Source organism: Acomys russatus, chromosome 2, assembly GCF_903995435.1.
Source record: "Acomys russatus chromosome 2, mAcoRus1.1, whole genome shotgun sequence".
Classification (NCBI taxonomy): Eukaryota; Metazoa; Chordata; class Mammalia; order Rodentia; family Muridae; genus Acomys; species Acomys russatus.
Window position 1 is genome coordinate 81594455 of NC_067138.1, and position 25630 is coordinate 81620084.

General features: G+C 39.4%; 1 pseudogene; it reads left to right on the forward strand.

Moving 5' to 3' along the window:
- LOC127198579 (adenosylhomocysteinase-like) overlaps positions 1-14480 on the forward strand; it is a 33710-nt pseudogene extending 19230 nt beyond the window's left edge.
- Positions 14481-25630: the final 11150 nt, after the last annotated feature.

Consider the following 25630-nt stretch of genomic DNA (forward strand, 5'->3'; position numbering starts at 1 on the left):
GAAACATCTTGAGCCAGTCCCCCACAGTTCAAATTATTCTCAGCGCCATTGTCATCTATGCTTCTACAAGTACAGCCCTTTAAGCCCCACTTAAAGCATTCTATTGCTGTCCTAATCCAAAGTTTCCAAATCTACATTCCTCCAAAGAAAAACATGATCAAGTCTATCACAGCAATACCCCACTTCTGGAGCCAACTTCTGATTTAGTTTGGGTTTCATTGCTGTGGAGAAACACAAAGACAGATCTTATAAATGAAAACACTTAATTGGGGCTGAATAACAGCTTCAGAGGTTTAGTCTATTATCATCATGACAGGAAGCAATGCAGTGTCCAGGCAGACATGATGCTTGAGAAGGAGCTTATAGTTTTACACCTTGATCCACAGGAAGCAGAAGGAGTCTGTGTGCCACACTTGTTGTAGCTGGAGTCTAGGAGACCCCAAAGCCTGCCCTCATAATGACACATTTCCTCCAACAAGATTACACCTACTTCAACAATACCATACCTAATAGTTCTACTCCCTATAGGCCAAACAACCAAATACATGAATCTATGCAGGTTATACTTATGCAAACTACCATGCAATCTGAATCTTATAGAAAACTCTCATATTATCCAAGTTTCCAAGAAGAAGCAAGGACTATCTGAGCCTGGAAAAGGCTTAGATTGACTGTGCCACTTGAAAATGGAACACTACAACTCACTGAGCTATTTGCAAGTTGTATAGTGTGTTCTGGGTTTCCAGATTCCATGAGCTGGGGTGGCTTTAGTGATGTAGCTGTTTTTAGTCATTTCTGCTCTTGTAACTCTTCACTTATATCCTTATATATAACCTGAGTAAAACTCATTGGTTCATCAAATTGGCATTTGGTAGTGGCCGTAGTTTGGACTGTAGTCAGTTTCTTATCTATGTTGATGTCCGTTCATGTCTTACCAGCAATAATGATTTATATAATTGATGTCAAAACAAGGGGGCTGGGGAGATGGCTCAGAGGTTAAGAGCACTGGCTGCTTTTCCAGAGGTCCTGAGTTCAATTCCCAGAAACCATATGGTGGCTCACAACCATCTGTAATGTGATTTAATACCTTCTTCTGGCTTGCAGGTGTACATGTAGTCAGAGACCTGCATACATAATAAATAAATCTTAAAAAAACAAGGGTAGACATAACCAAAGTGGAATAGGGCCTCATTTCTTATGAGTGCATGGTCGTGATTATGAATATCAAGGAATGCAATTTCTGCTAAACAGCTTAAGGGTAGAAAATATGACAGAATGATGAAATGAACCTTTTCTGATATGATATGTGTGATTCCATTCTATGTAGGCATTTTCAGTATATGCTGAAACATACAACCAAAACTGATTCCTATATATAGAATAAAAATCTGGGCCCTGAGTCTGTTGGGAAATTCTGTGATGCTGTTTTATTCTATGCTGTATGAGAAAGGAGAGTCTAGTGCGTGGGTATAGAGATGACCTAAAAATATCTTAAAGGCTTGAAGCAAAGTATGTGGTCTAGTTGAGTAATATGTAAAGGATGAGAGTGTTAGCAAGCTGCTACAGAGGTTCTGTGGCTGTTGATGGATATTAATAATTAATATTCAGTCATATACTTCATTAAACCTCATTTATTCCTTAATCAATAATTTCCCAAATAATCACACAGAGACTATGATTCGTTCAAAATTAAGCATAGAGGTGAACCTAATAACTAATCTACTATCCCACTATCAGTTTTTCTTCCTTCCTTCCAAGGTCCCAGGCACTTGTGTTGTTATCTTCTCTGGAATCCATCTACTCTCCTCCTCTCCTGTTCCTTCTCCTTACATCCCCCAACCTCTGGTCTTACAACCTAAAAACACTACCCCCTTCTCTCTTGCAAATCCCAAACATCAGCACTTTTTATTAACCAATCAACTTTGAATTAGATGGAGCAAGGTTTACATAGCAAAAGAATATGTCTGAGCAGGGACCAGATCTTGAGGCCAGTAATTAGCACTAAAATACATGCATGGTGGTGTATGCCTTTAATCCCAGCACTCAGGAGGCAGAGGCAGGATGATCGATGTGAGTTTGAGGCCAGGCTGATCTACAAAGTGAGCCCAGACCAGTCAAGGCTACACAGAGAAACCTTGCCTCAAAAAGCCAAAACAAAATTACCCTACAAAGTCTCAGACATCGGACTGGCTGCCTGGGGACGAAAGGCCCTAGACATAGCCGAGAATGAGATGCCAGATTCGATGAACATGTGTGAGTTGTACTCAGCCTCCATGCCACTGGAGGGTGCTCACTTTGCTGGCTGCCTGCATATGACTATGGAGACTGCTGTCTTCATTGAGACCCACCTAGCCCTGGGTGCTGAGGTGCAGTGGTCTAGCTGCATCAGCTGCCATTGCCAAGGCTGGTATTCCAGTGTTTGCCTGGAAGGGTGAGACGATGAAGAGTACCTGTGGTGCATTGAGCAGACACTGCACTTCAAGGATGGACTCCTAAACATGGATGATGGTGGTGACCTTACTAACCTCATCCACACCAAATATCCACAGCTTTGGTCAGTTATCTGAATTATCTCTGAGGAGACCATGACTGGGATCCAAAATCTCTACAAGATGATGGCCAAAGGGATACTGAAGGTGCCTGCTATCTATGTCAACGACTCTGTCACCAAGAGCAAGTTTGACAACCTCTATGGCTGCTGTGAGTCCCTCACAGATGGCACCAAACGGCCCACAGATGTGATGATTGCGGGCAAGGTGGCAGTGGTAACAGGCTATGGTGATGTGGGCAAGGGTTGTACCCAAGCCCTGAGGGGTTTTGGGGCCCAAGTCATCATCACTGAGATTGACCCCATCAATGCACTGCAAGCTGCCATGCAGGGCTATGAAGTGACCACCATGGATGAGGCTTGTAAAGAGGGCAACCTCTTTGTCACCACCACAGGCTGGGTTGATATCATCCTTGGCTGGTACTTTGAGCAGATGAGGGATGATGCCATTGTGTGTAACACTGGACACTTCGATGTGGAGATTGATGAGAAGTGGCTCAGTGAGAACGCCGTGGAGAAGGTAAACATGAAACTTCAGGTGGACCGCTACTGGAGAAAAATGGATGCTGCATCATCTGGTCAACTTGGGTTGTGCCATGGGTCACCCCAGCTTCACGATGAACAACTCCTTCACGAACCAGGTGATGGCACAGATTGAGCTGTGAACTCACTCAAATACCCCGCTGGGGTTCACTTCCTGCCTAAGAAGCTGCATGAGGCAGTGGCTGAAGCCCACCTGGGCAAGCTGAATGTGAAACTCACTAAGCTGACTGAGAAGCCGGACCAATACCTGGGCATGTCCTCTGACGACCCCTTCAAGCCTGACCACTACTGCTACTCAGAGCCAAGACTGCCCTTCACCTTCCAGTCGCCATCCGTGTTCCAGGTCCTACCCCTTTCCCAAGAGAAAATGTCACCACTGCTTTGGCAGTGTTTGTCCCCCACTGGGGCTGGTCACTCTGTCTTTGGCCTCTCTTGTATCCCTCATACAGTTCCAGGTGTGACAAGGGGAACTGACTCACCAGTCAAGATAGAGGTACTTTGGAGCTATCCACAGGGAGTGTGAGCTCAGAAGCCGTGAAGTCCTGAGGCTGGATGCTGCTGGAGGTAGCCACAAGGGCATGCACCTTACCGTGCAGGCCTCACTTGGTCTAGGTCTGTGTGCTTGGTTTACAGTTCACTGGTTTCTCAGCCCAGGACCTGAGGAGCTCCAGCAAAGGGCAGGAACCTCTGAGTTTGAAGGTTCTTGAGAGCTGGGCTTACTTACTGTTGGGCTGTCTCTTAAGCCTCACAATGCTGAGGTTGGTACTTTTGGTCTCTATCTCACAGGGTTAAAATAGATTAAAGAGAAAGGACCAAGAAAGGATAAGTGACAGCTACAGACTGAAAGGGTCCTGCAAGAACAGATAGACATAGCTCTGTCACTGTTAGTCATTGATAGCTCCTATCACAAGCCTGGGTCACAAAGAGATTAATTTAATTTGTAATGTTTATATATTATTTAGAATGTTAACAAAGGAAGTTAAATTAAATACAGTTTCTAGTGCTTAAAAAAACTTGTCCTATAAAAAAAAAATACATGGCACCAGATCAAGTCCCAACAAGGACCTTTTAAAATGTATAATAGCGCACAGTAAAAACAATTATGAAACAATTATACAAACTAATAGGTAAGAATTATATACATAATGCCTGATAAAATGATATTTGGCAATCTTAAAGAAAATATTGTCTAGCCTACCTTGGTAAGTCTAAAGTTTTGTACCTAAATTAATTTTTGTCATGTCTCATAGCTAACAGCCTAAAAACATCAATCTAGACCTTAAAACATCTTCTTAATTCCTAAGCAACTAAGTTTAATTGTAAAACTACAACTATCTGGTTATCAATCCCTTCAGAAACTTGAGAAAGAATAAAATTAATTACCTTAATAAGCAGGAAGTGCAGTCTAGCAGCTTCCAATATTAAAAAAAATATATATGATAGAGACGGTTTGCTGCCTGGACAGCCACACAAAACTCCCTATAGCATTGGAGCATCATCTTCAGCCTTCTGACAGACGTATTTGTGAAGCAGGAACTATTAAGGACTTGCTTACCCTGTTTGGCAGAGTTCAGCAGTCGACTCAGCCTGCATCCAAGCATTCACATTTCAGTCAGAATTCCGTCTGTGGTAGAAATGAGGAATTTTTTTGAACAGGGGCTTTGGGTCAAGACAGTCTATATATGTATCTTGTAATTTCCTCTCTACTAGAGTCAATTCCTTTTCATCTTCAGCTGATAGCTTTCTTAGACCATGGAAGGTTTGACTGTGTAAGGTTTGAAACAAATTACTTAGCTATTGAGTGGTCAAACCAAGTGTATGTCATAGCCAGTTAATATCACCCAGCAATTTTTGAAAATCATTAAGAGTCCTTAATTGGTTTCTCCTTTTGTGGTCCAATTTTCTGTAGACATATTTTCTACCCTAGATAATTAATATAATCTCCTCTTTTTGTTTTTTCTTATTTTGGGGGGAGCAATCTGCAATCCCCAACAAGTCAAAGCTCTTTTAACTTCATCAGTTTTTTCTAATGTACTCATATCTTAATTAGCCAGCAATACATACATACAATGATAAAATATGAATTGAAAAAATTGCTTACAAATTATCTCCAATGGCTGTTGTACAAAGTACTGGCACAAAGTAGTGCTGTTTAATATTCCTTGTGGTAAAATTTTCCAATTATATCTCTTTTGGGGGCAGCTTCTATTAATGGTAGGTACTGAGAAAGGAATACTCTTCCTATCTTGCTCATATAAAGGAATTTTGAAAAACAAATCTTTTAAATCAATCACTATAATAGGCAATTCCCTAGGTAACAAGGAAGGAAATGAGATTCTAGATTGTAATAATCCTATTGGCTGAATAGTTTTATTCATTGCTCTGAAATTTGTTAACATCCTCCATTTGCCATATTTCTTTTTGATGACAAATATGGGAAAATTCCAAGGGCTGTTAGAGGCCTCTATGTGTTGAGCCTCTAGCTGTTCAATCCAAATAGCTTGGTCGGTCAACCACTTTAGTAGTAAGGCTGTAGGTTTTTATTAGCAGTGGTTCGCCAAACATAAAGTTGATGAGTCTGCTTCTGATGTATCTTGTTTATGGGCCTCCTGGGCAGTCTGTAACTGGTTTTGATAGCATTTTAAAATAAGTTTAGTGTTTTCTTATCAGGAGTATCACCTGTCTTTTGGATTGTCTCTGAAATTGCGAGAGTTAATCTGGGTTTTCCACTATTTTAACAGAACTCTTCCCCATAAGTTTATGATAGTATCAGCCACATATGGTCTTAATTTTTTCTATTTGACCTTCTGGCCCTGTACCTTTAAGACATCTGACATTTGTTTTACCTGATACAAAGTTTCATTTTCTTGAAATTGGATATCTACCTCTTGAATTAACCAATCTGGAGGCAAGGATTTAGGAGTGATAATTGTGACATTAGCTCCAGTATCTTCCATGACTTCAATTTCAATATTATTTAAAATTATTTTTAACTATGACCTTTGATAATCTATAGAAGTTTGCCAACATATTTGTTTTTTGTTCCCTCCCAGGTTTTTGATTTATCTGTAGAACTCGCACTAACTTGGGTACCTGATATTATTTTTGTATCTTTTGAGGCTTGTTTTGTGACCTATTAAAGGATCAATTTTGAAGAAAGTTCCATGAAGTATTGAGAAGAAGGTATAATCTTTTGTGTTTGGGTGAAATGTTCTGTAGATATCTGTTAGATCCATTTGATTCATGACATTGGTTAATGTCATTATTTTTCGATTTAGTTTCATTTTTGTTGACCTTATGCTTTGGTGAAAGTGGTGTTCACCCACTATTAATGTGTGTGGGTTGATGTGTGGTATAAGCTTGTTAATATTTCTTTTACAAATGTAGTGCCCTAGTATTGGGAATATAGATTTTCAAAATTGTGATGTCATCTTGGTTGACTTTGCCTTTGATGAGTATGAAGTGTCCTTCCTCATCTGTTTTGATTAATAGTGGTTTAAAGTCTACATTATTAGATATTAAAATAGCTACACCAGTTTGCTTCCTTTGTCCATTTGCTTGGAATACTTTTTTTCCAGCTTTTTACTCTGAGGTAATGTCTATCCTTGTGGCTGAGATGTGTTTCTTGGATGCAGAAGAATGTTGAGTCTTATTTATGCATCCATTTAGTTAGTCAGTGTCTTTTTATTGGAGAATTGAGATCATTGTTGTTGAGGGATATTAATGACCAGTGACTGTTAAGTCCCTTGATTTTGATGTTGGTTGTACTAGAGGGTTTGTGTGGTTATGTTTTTCCACTGGTGTGGTTATCTATTTCCCATGTAATTTTGGTTGTAGCTTGTCACTTTGGGTATGAGGTATCCTTCTAGTAACTTCTGTAAGGCTGGATTTGTGGTTTGTTATTGTTAGATTTGTTTTTATCATGGAATATCTTGTTTCCTCCAACAATGGTTATTGAAAGTTTTGCTGGATAGAGTAGTCTTGCCTGGCATCTGTGGTCTCTTAGGGTTTGTAGGACCTCTGTCCAGACCCTTCAGGATTTTATAGTCTCTGCTGAGAAGTCAGGGGTAATTCTGATAGGTTTGCCATTATACGTTATTTGGCCCCTTTCTCTTGCCACTTTTAGTATTTTTCTTTATTCTGTATATTTTGTGTTCTGAATATTATGTGAAGATTTTCTTTTCTGATCTATTCTATTTGGTGTTCTATAGGCCTCTTGTATGTTTATATGCCTCTCCTTCTTTAAAGTAGGGAATTTTCTTCTATGATTTTGTTGAAGATATTTTCTGGGCCTTGGATCCAGGCATCTTCTCATTCCTCAATTCCTATTATCCTCTGATTTCATCTTTTCATGGTGCCCTTGATTTCTTGGATGTTTTGTGTCAGGAATTTTTCAGATTTAGTATTTTCTTTGATGCTTGTTTCAAAATCTACCATAGTATCTTCTACTGCCGAGATTCCTTCCTTCATCTTTTGAATTCTGTTAGGCTTAGGTCTGAATTATTGACTTGCTTCTCTGAGTTCTCTTGTTCCTGACTTTCTTCTGTTTGTACTTTTATCATTGTTTCCATGTTCATCTTCAGATCTTAAACTGTTTTATTGATTTTCTTTATCTGATTGTTTGTATTTTCCTGACTTTCTTTCAATGTCTTTTTATGGTCCCTCAGATCTTGAACTGTCTTGTTGATTTCCTTCATCTGATTGTCTTTTCCTGAATTTCTTCCAGTGCTTAACTATAGGCCTCTTTAATGTCTACAATCTGGTTGGCTCCATTTGTTTATGGATTTTATTCATTTCCTTCATTATCATCTTCATTACTCTGGCTTTGAGGTTATTTTCTTGTGTTTCAATTTTGTTTGAGTTCTCAGGGTTGATTTCTTTGTGATATCTGGGACCTGTGGATGCTGTTATTTTATTTATTTATTTATTTATTTATTTATTTATTTATTTATTTATTTATTATATTTATGCTGACCGCTAGTCATTTTGATGTCTCTGATGTTGAGAGGTAGTTTCTGGTGTCCTTCCCTGGATCAGGCAAATGAACTGATTTCAGCTCCAGGGGACTTTACTCTACACTCTGGGCTCTCCAATGGGTCAACAAAGGCTTGTGCTGGTGCTCTGCAGTCCAAGAATCAGTTTGAGGTAGTGTAGATAAAGCCTGTTATCCTGCCTTTGACTGGGTTTGAAAACCTTGCCATAGGGACCTGGGGTTTTGGGAGCCTAGTCTCAGTCCACGCTAGAGTGCCAGAGCCCCTGCTGGCTTGTGGGGATTGACTAGGATTCTGCCTGCTCTGTCCAGGCTGTGGGGCCTAGGATCAGTCCCACCTGAGAGAGCAGATACTGCCCTCTGTCTTCTGGGAGTTGGCTGGGCTTCTGACTGATCCCTTCAGGCTGGTTCAGACTCCTCTGGGCATGTGTGTTTACTCTCACTGGGTTGTGTCAGCTGGTCAGGTTCTTCCAGAGCTTGCTGGAATGGCTCCCTGGTTTGTAGTGGGTGGCTAGTTTTCTGCCTGATCCCCCTCAGGCTAGTTCAGACCCTTGGGAGAGAGTGGGAGCCCCAACTGAGCTGTGCTGGCTGGCAAGGCATCTTCCTGGTCCATTTATGGCAAATCACCAAGCAGTTTGTCCTTAGAAGCATTGAGACTTCTGGCTCAATTTTTGTGTTCTATCTAGCTTCTTCTTTCCACTAAGAAAGCATTGTAAATATGGCGCAGGTTATAGCCTTTGTCATAGCTTAGTCTTTTGGAGTTACTCTACTTTTGATTGACCATGAAGTCATTATTTGTTTTATAAATGGTGAATGAATTCCAAAATTGGTGACACTTCACTTAAATTTTCTCAGATCTTACACTTCGACAGAGTGGGATTCAGCTTCTTGATAATCCTGTGGATGATTATTGACTGGTAGTCTCTGTTCTATACCAGCTGAATAGGCTAGCATTTGTTTTCTAACTACCTTTTATTGGTTTACTTTATGTTTATCTTTGTCTCTGTCTTAATATTTTCTTTACCTAATATTCTCTTAAGGTCTGAGCCCATATTCCATACTTATCTCTCTATTTTTCATTTTGGTCTATAAGTTTTGGATCTTTCGTTTTATGCTTTGCTTCCAACTTTTTTCTTTATACTGATCTAATTGTTCTTTGTTTGTTTCAGTATCTTTTCTAAAATCTTTGCCTTTGTAAAACCATAAAAGGCTAATCCAACTATTAAAGTTAAAATAAGAATTATGAATGTAACCATAATTTCCGAATTTTCCTTTATTTCTGTCTTAAATCATAGAAGAAAACATTAGCCAAGCTCCAAGAAGTCTGTTTTATTTTCTCCCCCATAGTGCATGTTTTGTTACTTAAAATTTGTTTTCAGCATAGAAGTGTGATAATTAAACAATTTCCTGATCAGAGGTTTATTCCCTCTCTGTGTCTGGTCTCTTTCTCTCCTGCTGTGCTGTGCCTGACCTTGCTCTTGTTTTTCAACTCACAGAGAAGAGGCGTCATTTTGCCTCCCACCTGTAACTTAGAATTATTTTGCCAGATCCTCCACAAATCAGTTAAGCACATGTCTGACTTGGAAGCACACTTAGTTTGGGTCTAGTAAACTGGATTTTTCCCTTTAGGTAAGCTTTTATTTAAAAGGCCTCTCCAATCTTCTTTTAGCCTTGTTACAGTGAGGGCAGCTTGTTTACAAGTCCTGAGCCACCAGGCTCTCAGAATGTAAGTTGCTAAGAAACTGCACAGTGGAGTTTTCCTAGCAGGTGGTGTCCAACTCCTCCTTTGGGAGTTGGGCAGTCAGAGCAAAGTGCATTCCCTGTTAGCCTTTGGCTCTTTTTTCACCTAGGTCTTCAGCTGTACCCAATCTTACTTGCTTGTGGCAAATTTTAAAGATAGGGCTCTGGGGGCAGCTGCCTTTTCAAGCCCCAGAGAATTAGATTAAGCCTATGCTGTAGTTGAACCTCTCTCTCTTCATTTTGCTATATTAAATTTAGTCCTGGAGAGTATTAGTTAGAAGTTTCCATTCAGAACTTTTATAATGTTTAAATCTGAACATTAAGGGTATGGGTAACATTAAATTCATTGGGTGCCATTTGTTATGAATATTAATAATTAATATTCAGTCATATTTAATGAAACATTATTTATTCATTAATTATTAAATTTTCCTCAAATAACCACACACTGTATGAGAGCTAAACAAAAGGCCCCCTAGCCTGCACTTTATCAGCTTAAGGCCAACTTTCCCTTTATCACCTTACCCAAGTACGTGAAAAGATCCACAATGTAACAGCTACAGCAGATGGAAAATTTAGATAAAAGTCCCCCTATAGCATGGCTCAAAGCCCCTCTGCCCAGTACCTTATCAGCACTAAGGCCAGCTTTCCCTATACCCCTTACCCAATTATGTATTGCCAAGGCTTGGAATGTCCTGCTTGCAGTTTTTGCCTTTATAATCCCTGTATCCTAAGGAGTTTGGGCTGTCACCTTCTTCAGCTCCTGGGGAATGGACAGTCCTTGCTCCAGAGCTTGCTCAATGAAAAGACACTGTATAAATTGCATTCGGCTGGTCTCTGGTCATCTATGGGGTTCTCATGACTTAGGCATAACAATTGAGACTATGATTCATTCAAAATTAAGCACAGAGGTAAACATAATAACTAATCTATCATCGCACTATCACTTGATCTTCCTCCCATCCAACATCCCAGGTAATTGTGTTATTATCATATCTGGAATCCATGCATTCTCCTCCTCTCCTTCGCCTTCTCCTTGCATCCCCTAGACCTTTATCTAGCCTTGCAACCTCAAAACTCTGCTCTTCTGCCAAATTCCAAACTTCACCATTTTTTATTAACCAATCAACTTTAAACTAGGTGGAACAAGGTTCACACAACAAAGACAGGTATATGAGAGAATGTGCTCCTCTGAGCAGGGACCAGATCTTGGGGCCAGTAATTAGAATTAAAATACATGGCACCAGACCAATCCCCAATCAGTCATGTAGCCATGGTTCTGTATAGAAAAATAGTAAGTAAGTAAGTAAATAAATAAATAAACAGCTAAAGCCAAGATGGGTACTGTAAAATAGGAAAATATATCACACAACATACATGGTATAAGATTTATTATAGAAGCGTGGGGAGAGAAGGAAAAGGGGGCACCCCAGGGGAACAGAGAGGAAGAGAGAGAGAGACACATGCACACAGAGACAGAGAGAGACAGAGAGACAGAGTAAGTGAGAGAAAGAGAAACAAGAGAGGGAGGTGAGAGAGTGAGAGCGAGAGCGAGAGTGAGAGTGAGAGTGAGAGAGAAAGAGGTGGGTTTGCCCTTTTTATAATCTTGGTGGTGGGAAACCTAGTGTCAGGCAGGGAATGATGTCATAGGTTGCTAGACAGATTGGGGGATTATGCTAATATATCTCCCTTTTCCTATACTTAAAAATGAGGATACATTGTTTTGATGTAAGGTACATTAAAGTATATAAATATAGGTTCATAGGAAGCAACTCTTGACTGCCATGTAATGGGGTGATGGGCAAGGAAAAGCTCTGCCCTGTAAAGTTTAGGGTAGAGGGCAGGGCATGTTGGCCATGTCCTACAGCAGATAGGGACAGAGGAGTGTTAGGAGAATCTGGAGTCCTGGGTCTGAAGCAAACAATTTCATCCTTTTGTAAATGGATAAAGGATGAAGAAATCAATATCTTTGTTTCCTGCTGACAGTAGTGCAGCAATAGGAGGTTAAAATGCTGAAGTGTTGGCCAATTCCAGGAAAAACAGGCTGTTATATTTGATGTCCATGGTCTTAGAACATCTGATGCTGGAGGCAAGGAAGGTCCAGCTGGCATGATCTGTGAGCTTGGACTGGAGCACCTGTGGATGGTTGCTCTGATGATGTCCTGGAGGTAGGGAATCTGGCAGGATACTGGAACATATATGTGGACAGAAGACAAAATTAGTAGGTTAGGGAGAAAATCTCCTTTAGGTGTACATTTGAAACTCTTAGGAGAGTGAGCAGAGACAGAGTTTTGAAACAAAAAAAGAGAAAAGCTTGAATGTAGTGAACTTTTTTCATTTTATCTTTGGTATATATTTGAGACTTTTGGGAAAGCAACGGAGAGAAAAGTCTTGAAATTAAGGAAAGAGACAATGCTTGAAACTAAGGAGGCTCCTTTTATTTTACCTTAGAAAAAGCTTGATCTTGGGGAATTTCTTTTATTTTACCCTTAATGTGGGCATAGGGATTTGAAATTCTCTAGAAGGCATCCCAGTTGGAAGCCTAAAGAGATCCACCTGGACTGTTCCCATGGGGATATTAGAAGTCAGTGACCTGTCAAGGCATCCCCTGAGCAAGATTTAACTCAATGAGATTGGTACAAACTGTTCCAGCAGCGTGTTAGCGCTGGTCAGAGACCAAGGCCATGGCTCAAGAGCATACACGCTTACCCAGAATTAGGGTTTTGACCACGAATGAGTGGAGAAGGAGATGAAACAATGCTGGTAGAGGGAGCTCTCACCCAAGAGAGAAGGTCCTAGATGAAGGTTTAGATGTAAGCTGGCAAGACTGGCAGGAAGTGTTTATGTCAACCAGAAGGGAAAATTCAGCAATTAGCCCATGTTAGGTGCAAGAATGTAGTAACTGGGTAGTTAGGGGAGTCCCAAAGGCCAGGGAAAGGGGTAGGAATCTCACCCTCTGAGAGAGGTGATAGGTGTGAAACTTTGGCTGCAGATGGACAGTGCTTATCTGGGTTCCATTTGACCTGAGAAGTGGATTTCCTGTAGCTTAAAGGAATCCTTTTAAGTATATAAAAGGAGATAAATTTTAGAAATGTTAGTATTGTCATAGTTTACAATCTGTAGTGAAATACACATTGTAGGAAAAGGCAGTAGACATACAGCATAATAGAGGCTTGGAAGAAACTTTGTGTTAAAAGCATGAATACTTTCTCAGGTGAGTTTAGGAAGGCAGAAGCCTTGTGGATCTTTCTGACATCTGTGAAACAATAACATGGGAAAGACAGGAACCTGCTGTAAAGAAGACTGGCAAAAGCTCACTTTCACCTCAGTACACATCATGAAACATGTGTTTCTTCCCTTTGTTCAGAAGACTGGATGTATATAATTTTAGCACAATGAGAAATATTTTAAGTGAAAGACAAACTAAGGGAAATTTAAACATTTGAGCTTGGAAATATGATAGAGGATTGTTTAATGGAATGTTCTGCCATATTTAGATTAATAAATCAGAGTCCCATTGGTTAGTGTCAATACTCTGAACAGTTAATGTAACAATAACAGCAACAGGAAGACTTAAGACATTCTTTTAGACATTTTGATCTTTATAACGTGTATTTACCAACCTTAAAACATGTCCTTAGGCCTTCTAACATTCATAACTTTCATCTATCAACCTTAAAATATCTTCCTTGACTCCCCAACATTCATAAAACACCTTTTTAGAAACCTTAAGATATAGATAAAATTGCTGTGAGCAGTCACTGTCCTTTAGCCAAAAGAATGGTAAAAGTTTGTTTCTGAGACCTGTCTCTTAAGTCTGGTAATGAGGTAAACTGTATCTAGACCTGAAAGTTAAAGTTTGCTCTCCTGCATATGTAAAGGACTGTCAAGTTATCTGAAGCATCCCATGATAGAAGTTGCCAATGTGACTGTGTAGCCCAAGTATGAGGTTAAAATAGATCATTAGCATTACCCTAGCATTGTCAAGGTTGCTGAATCTAGGAGCTATCTGTACTTGACCAGGTCAAGGAGCTTGAAGGTTAATGCCGATATCATTTGTGCTGGTTGAGCCTCCAGTGGCTGGGCACAGAGGACAAGTCTGCATGTGAGCATTTTGACTTTCAGGGGTTGGTGGCACTCTAAAGAAGGGGAAGCAGGCTATCTGGTTGAGACCTGATAGGCTGTGGTCATAAGGTGTGGGAGAAGGTTCCCTTCTGTCAAAGGTCTAAGGGAGGGGAACAGGGTGAAAGAAGGAGGGAGGGGGAACAGGAAGATACAAGTGAGGGGATAAGAATCAGGATGCAATCTGAATAAATTATAAAAAAATCAAAGAAAAGTTTTGGAGTGAGAAAAAGTCACAGGAAAGTAAAGTTTTTTGTGTTCCCCAATTTCTTCGGCAGTATGATGTGGCAATTTAGAAGCTATGTGTCTCCAAAAAGCTTTGAGATCAGAGTTGGGAACTCTGTTCCTGTGGTGGGTGAAGAAATAAATGCATCCCAGAAGGCTTGGGGACTAGAAACGAGCTGGCACAAGCTGGTCAAATGTGTCATCACACTGTTTGCCAGTGGGCAGGGCAGATGCCCGAGTGGAACAATTTCACCTTGTTCCAGGATTTTTGGTGTTCAAGAAAGGAGGAAAGAATACCATGCTGGTAGATGAAGTCTACCCAGAGGATGTGTTCAAGTGGAGGTTAGCAGAAACAGAGTAGACCGGAAAGGAAAAACCTCACAAGCAGTCAGTTGCTGTTGGATGGAGCTGCACTTAGTGATCAGTGGAACAGAAGGTGAATTGCTGCAGGCAGTGTGGCAGGTAGCATGAATCCGATAGAAAGGATCTCATAGTTAGACATTTCTGGAAAAGCCTAGCCAGTATGAGGCCACCAATTTTAAATATGAAAAATAAGATGCCAAACAACAGATATGATATTGAGAGCCTTATTAAAGGAACACGGTGTGCACCCAGGGAAAGAGAGACAGAGAGATAGAGACAGCGAGAAATGAAGAGAAGAATGTTTGTGTGTGTTTGTGTGTGTGTGTGTGTGTGTGTGTGTGTGTGTGAGAGAGAGAGAGAGAGAGAGAGAGAGAGAGAGAGAGGGTTTGCCCTTTTTATAATCTTGGGGAGGGGCACACCTGGTAACAGGGAGGCAGTGATGTCACAGTTTCATAGGCAGACTGGGGCACTATGCTAACAGAGCCTCCTTCCATTTAACCTTAGGTGTATATTTGAAACTTTTGGGAGAGCAAAAAGAGAAAAGGCTTGAAAATAAGGAGCTTTCTTCCATTTTACCTGATTACTGGTGGCAATTATAAGATTCATTTTGGATTTTTGGATCTGTCCAAGTTTGGTTGCAGAGGTGTGTATGCTTAGCAGCCCTTAATGTGTGTGTAGGAATTTGAAATTCTTCAGAAGGCATCTCAGAGGAGCCTGGAGAGGTGGCGAATGGACTATTTCTTACAGGGAGGTGAAGTCTGTAATCTGTTAGGGTATCACCAGAAATGGGTTGTGACTTTAAAAAGGCAGGTACAGACTTTTCCAATAGGAATTTGTGTTTCTTGAGAGAGGATGCATGACAAACGCTGTCTTATGGCTTCTTACAATTGACACAAATGAGAAAAAAAATACAAGTTAATTTTTGGCTAAAAATCTTTTCTGGAACTCAAAAGCTTAAAACCCACAGAGCTATTTTTGATGATACTCTGAACTAAGAGTTGTGGAAAAGGTCAATTTATTAGAGAAATCAGGATTACAATGGAGTTTTAGAGGCTTTAGTGAGTCCCAAGGTAGGGCATGATCTTTGTAAAGTAAAAGAGGCTTTAACAAACCAGAATGAGCTAGGTTAGTCTGTAAACTAGGTTAAGAATGGGATACTACCAAGTATGACTGAAGGGTCATGCTAAATTGTAGTCATTTTGTTTTAATATCAATGTTAAATATTTGGGGTTTAATGGGTGACAGAGAAGGTTTGCCTCCATTTCCTGGTGGCTGCTAGGAGTACAAAAGACAGTAAACACACAGTATACATTGCTCACCCAGCCAAGGAAGAAGTCACATATATATCCAAAGTGTATTCTAATAGTGGGATGACTATTTCTCAATTGGTCTGGATTAGATTGAATAGTTAGAATTAGTTCCATGAAGCTTAAGAATGAAGGAAACCAAGAGGCCTAATGAGAATACTCTGGGATGATACAGTCTGACAAGTAATAAAAATGGATAAAATCTTTCATGCTGTGTTAGAACTTGTTAATTGTTTATTTTAGTATTTCCTTAGTTGCACACTTCCGCAATCACCAGACAATTTCCCCCAATATATGACAACAGATTTCAGACTACTTCCCTAAGTTTATTTCTATAATCCCTATATTTGATATAAGACAGCTGTTCTGGACTTTGCATTATTGTCCAGCACATACTTTATATCACAATGTTATTTTTAATTTAGAGATAACATAATGTTAAATCTTTAAGTCTTACATATTTAGAAACCCATTTAAAACATTTAAATGTACCTAAAGGAATAAAGATATATACATCTTTTCACAAAGAATAAATAAGGGTATGTTGTAAAACTAGAGGCACATACTCCCCAAAGCCAAAAGGTTGTTGAAAATTTCCAACGCTAGGGATAGGTTATTTTCATCTGGGTTATGGTCTATAAGCACTAGAGTTGCCTAAAATAATAAAGGTATTGTTATTGCTGTTGGTTGCCTTCAAAAATTGAATCATGAAACCTTATTGCTAAGCCTGTTATATCCTTTAATTGCAGGATTTGGAGAAGACTGAGACTAAGTTGAAAGTGCTCCCTTCCTATGGTCTAACTCTTTTGGTAGTGGAAGGTACTATTAAAATTGCTATAGAGAATTATGGCCCAAAGTCCTACTTAACTGAAAAATTTACATGATTCCTGAAAATTTTACATGATCCCACACAAGATGTGTCAGCTAGTGCAAAAATGGTGAGTATGATTACAGATAAAAATCAACTTTTTGATTGGACTTAATGCCTATTCCATAGAGAATAATTTATAGCAGATACTAGGAACTTAGGCAAAATATTTGGCCACAAGAGTCAGAGGCCACAGTAGAAAAACAATGGTTATTGTTTTAGTTTATGGACATGATGTACTTGCTAAGGTGCTTCCCAACATTTGTATTTATGACTATAGGCTGTTACTGTTTTCATTGTTGACATGGATATTTTTCCATTAATTTTCTGACTTTTCTTCACTTGAAACAAAACACATCTGAGATTGACCACTAATTATGCTTTGGAATAGAGGGATAGATAAAAAGACACAAAGTGTCAGTAACCCACTATTCTGAGAGGACCATAGGTATTGAGAAATACTCCAGAGTTTAAGAGATTTAGAGTTTTTCACTAGCACAGTACCATAGACATTTGATTGACTCCAGGTGTAGTTAAGCTGGCAACCAAGACTACCTGTGACAGGGGCCTTCCTCACTGCTGTAACACTGTAAACACTAATATTGCTTGTCAATTTGACTACATCTGAAGTTAACTAAAACAAAAACTTCTGGGAATTCATGTGGGGAATTTTAAAAATTAGATCATGTGAAGTAGGAAGATACACACCATATCATTGGCCACAGTTCTTCATTCTCATTCATAGCTACAAGTATGCTTTTTAAATTCTGACCCAAAGTATTTTTGTTTGGTGATAACTATAAAGTTCTTGCTTAGAAGAGAAATATCTTTTTTACCATGAGTTTGCCATACACATAGTATGCGATGTTTATTGGGAAGAAATTGTTCTCTAAATATCTATATCAAATGGTGGAAAGATGAAAATAAATGACACCAAGACAAAAGCAGATGTTATCCTATATCTGACAAAATATGCCTCAAACAAGAAGAGATAAGCAGAGAAATTTCGTTCTAATCAAAGGAATAGTTACACAAAATGATATTACTTTCTTAAACTTACATGCACCAAACTCTAGGGTATCCAGTTTCATTAACATTGTATAACTAGATTTTAAGGCCACAGATGAATATGAATCCACTAAGAGTAGATCATTTTTTATGCTTACAATTTATTTTTTAATAAATTGTTCACTTTATTTCTTAATTGTACTCCCCTCCATCATTGCCTCCCCTTCCCCCTTCCTCTAGTCCCCCAAAAAAGGGAGCCCTAACATCTGCCTTAGCCTATCAAGTTTCATCTGGACTTCTGTATTCTCTTCCTCTGTGGCCTGACAAGACTGCCCCACTAGGAGGAAATGATCAATGAGTGGGCAGCAAAGTCCATGTCAGAAGTAGTCCCTACTCCCCATATTATGTGACCCATAAGGAAACTGTGCTACCTATATAGTTCATCTGAGCAGAGAGTTTAGGTCCTCACTATGCAGTGTCCTTGATTGGTGCTTCAGTCTCTGCAGGACCCCCTTCCCCTACCTAGATTTGTTGCCTCCATTGGTCTCCTTGTGGAGTTCCTGTCCCTTCCAGGTTTGTCTATTCCCCAACTCTTCCATAAGACTCCCTGCCTTTCACCCCAAATCTTATAAAGATACATAATCAACAATGACAGATAAGATTACACAATAGGCCAGTATCCCTTATGATCATAGTCTCAAAATGATCAATAAAGTAATATCCCACAGAATGGGAAAGATCTTTGCCAGTGAGCATTTGGAACTGAAAGATTCATGGCTATAATGTATGTATTCCCTCTCCATTAGGAGTCTTGTCTAGTTACAGGATGTCCTCTTTAGTCTGCATGGCTCCTACTACTACGAGTATCAGCTAGTGTCCCTCTTAAGTGCTCCCAGAAGCCTACTCTGACTCAGGCCTCCAGCTTGTCATTGAGCTTCCCCTGCCCACAGTTTCTCTTTTCTCTGCAGGCCTTTTGTCTCCCACTCCTCACCTCCTTTCTGTGCTCTCTCTCCTACCTTATTCCTTCTCTTCAACCACTACCTCTGTTTATTCTATTTCCCCTTCTGAGTGAGATTTAAGCATCCTTCCTTGGGTACTCCTTGTTACTTATCATCTTTGGGTCTGTGGTTGTAGTATGTTTATCCTGTACTATATGGCTAAATCTGCTTATAAGTGATTGCGTACCACGTGTGTCTTTCTGTTCTGTGTTACCTCACTCAGGATGATCTTTTCTAGTTCCATCCATTTGCTTACAAATGTCATGATTTTCTTGCTTTTAATAGCTGAGTAGAATTCCATTGTGTAAATGTACCACAATATCTTTATCCATCCTGCAGTTGAGGGACATCTAGGTTGTTCCTAGTTTCTGGCTGTTACAAATAAAACTGCTATGAGCATAGTTGAGCAAATGTACTAGTTGCATGGTCTGCATCTTTTGGGTGTATGCCCTGGAGTGGTATAGCTGTGTATTGAAGTAGAGCTTTTCCCAGTTTTCTGAGAAAGTGCCAGATTTGTGGTTCTCCTCTTCCCTGGGGGGGGGGGGGCTCTTGCCCACCAGTTCACCTAGGCAAGAGGAGCAGAAGATGAGATTCAGGGCCTGGAAGGCTGTAAGCACAATGGAGATTGGACACTCCAGGAGACAGTTCAACTTTACAGGGGGAGCAAAGGCTATATAGCCATTGGGGAGTGGGTGGGGGGCTCCCAGGACAGGCATTCATAATTGGTTGAAATCAGGCACTTTATTATTTGTTTGTTTTGTTGTTTTTGTTTATTTTTATTATAATTTATTCAGATTATATCCTGATTGTTAAGCCATCACTTGTATCTTCCTGTTCCCACCCTCCGTCCCTCTTTCACCATATTCCCCTTCCCTAGACATCTGACAGAAGGGGACCTTCACGCCCCCATATGACCACAGCATATTAGGTCTCATCTGGATAGCCTGCTTCCCCTTCCTTTATGTGCTGCCCATCTGGCCTCCCCACCAAGGGGAAGGAATCAAATGGGGATACCAGAGTTCATGTCAGAGGCAGTCTTCACTCTCCTCACAACCATGGAGAATGAGCTATCCATTGGTTACATCTGAACAAGGGGTCTAGGTTTACTGCATGCATTGTCTTTGGTTGTTACAACAGTTTGTGCAGGCCCCTGTGGGTCCAGATCCACTACCCTTGATGGTCCTGAACCCACTGGGTCCTTCTATCCAAAGACTTTTAGAGGACATATATGTTGGGTTAATATCCACTTATGAGTATATACCATGTGTGTCTTTCTGGGTCTAGATTATTGCACTCAGGATGATCATTTCTAGTTCCATCCATTTGCTGCAAATTTCAGGACTTCCTTGTTTTTAATAATTGAGTAGTATTCTATAGTGTAAACATACCACAGTTTCTTTACTAATGCTTCAGTTGAGGAAAATCTAGGTTGTTTTCAGATTCTGGCTATTATGAATAATGGTGCGCTGAACATAGTAGAGCAAATGTTCTAGTTATATGGTGGAGCATCTTTCAGGTATATGCTCAGGAGTGGTATAGCTGGGTCTCATAGTAGCACTATTCCAAAATTTCTGAGAAAGCACCAGATTGATTTCCCAAGGGGTTGTACAAATTTGCACTCCCATTAGCAATGGAGGAATGTTCCCCTTTTCTCTACATCCTCGTCCACATGTGCTGTCACTTGAGTTTTTTATTTTAGCCATTATGACAGGTGTATGGTGGACTCATTTTGATTTTCATTTTCCTGATGACTAGGGACATTGTGCACTTCTTTAAGTGTTTCTTAGCCACTTGATATTCTTCTGTTGAGATTCTCTGTTTAGCTTTGTGTTTCATTTTTAAACTGGGTTATTTTGTGTTTTGGTTTTAGTTTTTTGAGTTCTTTATGTTTTCAATATTTACCCTTTGTCAGATGTAGGGTTGGTGAAGATCTTTTCCCAATGTCAAGACTGCTGTTTCTGTCATAAATTTTTATAAGACTAGTAAAACTCATCGTGTATCTTCAAAGGGAAGATGACAAGAGGTTCATATATCAACCCTTGCTGATGGCGGCATAGTCTTATGTAACCTGCTTCTTGCTGAGCTATCTGACTTCATTTGTGTCACTTACTCCCATATTCACTTTGTTTTAGTCAATTTGACTATCTCTATGTTATGTGACTGCCTCTACTTCTTTCCACCACAGTGTCTCTACCTTTCCTCTGTCAGGACAACTGGTTTTGTTTGTTTGTTTTTTGGGGGAGATGTTCTTTTTAGTGCTACCTTTAAAAATAATTCCAGTAATACTGAAAAATGGGACTTCCTCAGAGAAAGTCTCTGACCATCCTTTTCTTCCTAAATCACTTGTTTGCCCTAAATATTTCCTACAAAGTTTTTCTTTTCTTCTTCTTTCTTTCTTTGTTCTTTCCTCTCTCTCTCTCTCTCTCTCTCTCTCTCTCTCTCTCTCTCTCTCTCTCTCGTTAGTATGTTAAGTGTACTTATTTGTATCTTGCTTTTTGTAAAACCCCAAGAGCATAAAGCTGATAGATGAATAGTGCTTTATTTCTTTCATTTATTAGCCTTATGTTAGTTTAGGGCCTGCAACATCAGGTTTTATAAAATGAGTTTGTAGTAGGTGAAAGCGAAACAGCACAGAAGAAAAATTCAAGGATTGCATCTGATAAAAACTAAAAATATTTTTTCTGTATATCACTAAGATTTATTTACCCAACTCACTGTAATCATCAGAATTAATATAACTTTAAAGCAAATGAATCTTGCTGACATTTTGGAATCTGTATGCATGCATTAATACCAATCAGTTTAAGTGTGTGTTCACAGCATGCCATTCAGATGAGAAATGTTGGAAAGGAGAAAGGTAGACAGCTTCTTAGCTTATTTTTTATGGCACATTTAACTTTATTCCACTAAGCTGGATTTTGGACTTAATTAAAGATTGTTTGGAGTATGGGGGAACATCAAGAGAATCATAACAGCTACTTACTTTTTAGACTTTATTTTTAAAAAAAATCTAAAAAAAAGATATTATAGTTAAAAAAGGCCTTCTATTTAATTCCTCAAAAGTATAGAGGGTTTTTCCTATTTATTATCAAATTGATATTTTTGCTTAGTGATTTTTTAAAATAAAAATAACACATCTACCTTAGTAGAAACTTTCTTTTTTTTCCTTTTGCATTTTATTTTATTTTATTTTATTTTTCTTTTTGAGACAGGGTCTCTCTATAGCACTGACTATCCTGGAACTAACTATATAGATGAAACTGGACTGGAATTCACACAGATCCACCTGTATCTGCCTCCCACACACTACCACTTCAGGCTTGATATTTTATTTCTTTGAGACCGGGTTATCTGTAGTCCAGGCTGGCCTCCAACTGGCTATGGGGATGACAGTGACCTTGAGCGTCTAAATCAAACTTGGCTTCTTCCTGTATGTGGTGTTATGGTTTGTCCCTTTACAGACCAAACCTGATCAGGAGGTCAGAGTGGATAGAGCATACAGCTTGTGTTTTATTTAATTTTGAAAAAAAAAAAAAAAAAACCTCCAAGAAACCTGTAACAACTATTTGAACACATCCATGCATGACCTCCTCCTTTTCCTCCAATATCTCTTGGAATTTAGTCCTGGCCTGTCAGTTGGCAGGTAGAGAGGCCACTGTGCCCAGTGGAGAATGACACCTCGTCAAGCAAAGGCCATGGTCTGTGCCATCCCACCCAGTTTTATGTAGTACTGTGTACTGGATCTAGCTTTGTGTATTCTGGGCAAATCCTCTTCCAGGTGAGCTGTACCCCATCTGAGCTACATTCTCAGCCCTTACTAATTCCTTTGATAAGTGACCTGATTAGTTGTTATTCTTTCTGGATAAATCGATTGTGCTTTGAAGGCCCAAGGACCAGGCTGACCTCAAACTCAGAGATCTGCCTACCTCTACCTCCCTGAGTGCTGGGATTACAGGAGTGTGCCACCACGCCTGGCTTGAGCATCTGGCTTGAGTGTTGAGAATGCCACGTGAGATGATCCGTATAAAACTACATACCAGTAAAACATTCAATAGACAAAGCCATTATAACCCGCAAGCTAGTGGCGTAGAAGATGACAACACTAATGCTTCAGTGTACAGTAGAGTCACTATGACCCAAGTAGAAAAATCCTAGGGGACCATTTATTTACCATTTGAAAATTGGTGAAACCAGTGAAAAATTTGAGGCCATTTTTCTGTTTGAGCCTGTACCCAATTCTCGTAAACAGACTACATTATTTCTGACACAGACTCCTTCCTTATCTATAGAAGTCCTCAAACTTCAGAAAATTACTGGTTCTGGGGATTAAACCAGTGGCCTCAATCGTGCATGCGGAGCACACGCACTACCGTCAAGCTAAGTGTGGTAGCTCATGCCTTTAATCCCAGAGGGTGGGGGTGGGGGATGGGGCGGTCAGAGGCAGGCGGATCCCTGTGATTTCGAGGCCACCTGGTCTACAAAACGAGTTCAGGACAGCCAGGACTTGATACACAGAGAAACCGTGTCTTGAAAAAAAAAAAAAAAAAAAGAAAAGAAAAGAAAGAAAAAGAAGAGAGAGAGAGAGAGAGTGTCAGATGTATGAGAATAAGATAAGGACAAATGAGTAAGGATTCTGCTTTCCAGAGGAGGGCTGGGAGAAAAAAAGGAATGAACAATCACATCTCTAGCGATCACTGGCTTATCCCTAGATGAAGCGCGAAAGGCTGGGGTGCTGGGAGTTAATGCAGATTACAGAGCTCAAGAGCTTTTGGAGGAAGCTGAACTTTGGGAAACTGATACCTCGCTTCAAACCGCTTCTGACCCCAACCAAAGAGAGGCTTGAGTCTCCCAGCAAACAACTCAAACACTGCAGACTTCAAAATAAACCCTCAGCCCCGTCCCCCACCTCCCCGGCGCCGTCCCCACTGTCCCAGCAAGAAGTGCTCCCTGGCGAGGGCTGTTATCAGTAGAAACTTTCTTATATATAATATATAAGAAACTCATATATATATTATATATTATATATTATATAAGAGTTTAAATGAAGTTAGTCTATAATGGGATGACAATGTCCTACAAGACACCATATACTCACAAATAAATCCAGTTAATGCCTTAGAAATGTCGGCCAATGGAGACTCATAGATCTCCAAACTTTACTGGCTACTGGAATTGTGTTTGGCTACTTTCTAGGACTTGATGATAAAACTGTTGCTGAAGATACTACATATACAAATAATAGAACATAGAGAAATCAAGATAGTGCTGACCTGGAAGCTTCATTCTTATTGGTTAGCTTTCAAAATAATATAAGTGGCTATGTATGCGATTGGATTAGAAAATGTAATCATCAATATTACTCATCTATGAATCTTATAAACTATAGTGATCGGCCTGATAAGATATATCCACTGGTATGACACTGGCACAAATTTTATGGTAATAACCAATTGCTTTCTAATCTCATCTAAGACCCATTCCTATCTATCATGATTAAAGGGTCAAAAGCATGTGGCTTTGAAGATCATGTACCCTATATGATAACTTACGTCTACTATTCTGTTAAACAGAAACAATATTAAACTGATTCCAAATGAGTTCGTTTTATCAACTGATTAGTGTTGCTCTCAACTCTAACCAGAGAAACTTCTTTTTGCAATATATGTGATTAATACAGAGACTCTCGACTGGTTACTCTGCAAAGAATAAGAAACTAAGGCGTGATCATCTTCGAAGAGTGAAGCAGAAGAGAATTAGAAGTGGTAGATGAGTACAACAAACAGTTTCCTGGACACCAAAGAAGAATTGCACATATAAACCCACAGTAGTTTGAGACGACATCCTGAAGAGCTTTAAAAATCCCACGCCAGAAAAATTCCAATGTAAAAAGACAAGGCGAATGTGAAGTTACATCCCTAGCTGAGGAGCTATTGGTAATGGATAGCTGTTGGGAAAGAGATAGACAGTCTTCTTTAAGGACATGCCCATCAGCAAGCCAAACTACTTCAGCAGAATGCTCCACATCCAAGAACACACAGGATATATATATATATATATATGTGTGTGTGTGTGTGTGTGTGTGTGTGTGTGTGTGTGTGTGTGTGTGTGTGTATTGTTCCCTAGATTAGAATGATGTGTCCTTTTTATCTTCTCAGAATACTTTTATTTTGAAGTCTATTTCATCAGATATAAAGATAGCCACACCTATTTTCTATGTGTTTCATTGCCTTTTCTGTTTTTTCCAGTACCACAGACACATATATACACATATATGTATGTCTATGTACACATACACACAAACACAAACACACACACACACACACACACACACGAAGTAAGAGGGGGAGGAGATGGGAATCTGGAAGAAGTTGGGAGAAGGTGAATATAATCAAATCACATTGTATGAAATTAATAAAAATATTTTAACTTTGTTGATATGGCTAGATCTAGAAATTCATCCATTTCTTTATGTCTTCTAAGTTAATGAAGTCTATGTTTTTAAAGCATTCTTTATTTTTGAATTTCTGCATATTTAAATTTTTTGTGTCTATTGTAATGTTTCCTTATTCATTTCTGATTCTGTTAATTTTATTCATCTCTTTCTTTTTCTTTTCTTTTCTTTTGTTTAGTCAGATCAATGGTTTGTTAATTTTATTTGTTTCATAGAATCAGCTCTTATATTAATTTATTCTTTGTTATGTTTTCTTTGTTTCCATTCACTAATTTTACTAATGTCCAACGTCTCCTCTCATTATTATTTCTTTCTGTCTAGGAGATTCAGGTTTAGATTTTCAAAACTTTTTTAAAGACAGGGTAGCTCTGGCTGTCCTGGAACTCACTCTGTAGACTAGGCTTGCCTCAATCTCAGAGATCCACTTGTCTTGCCTCTGGAGTTCTGGGATTAAAGGCATGTGCCAC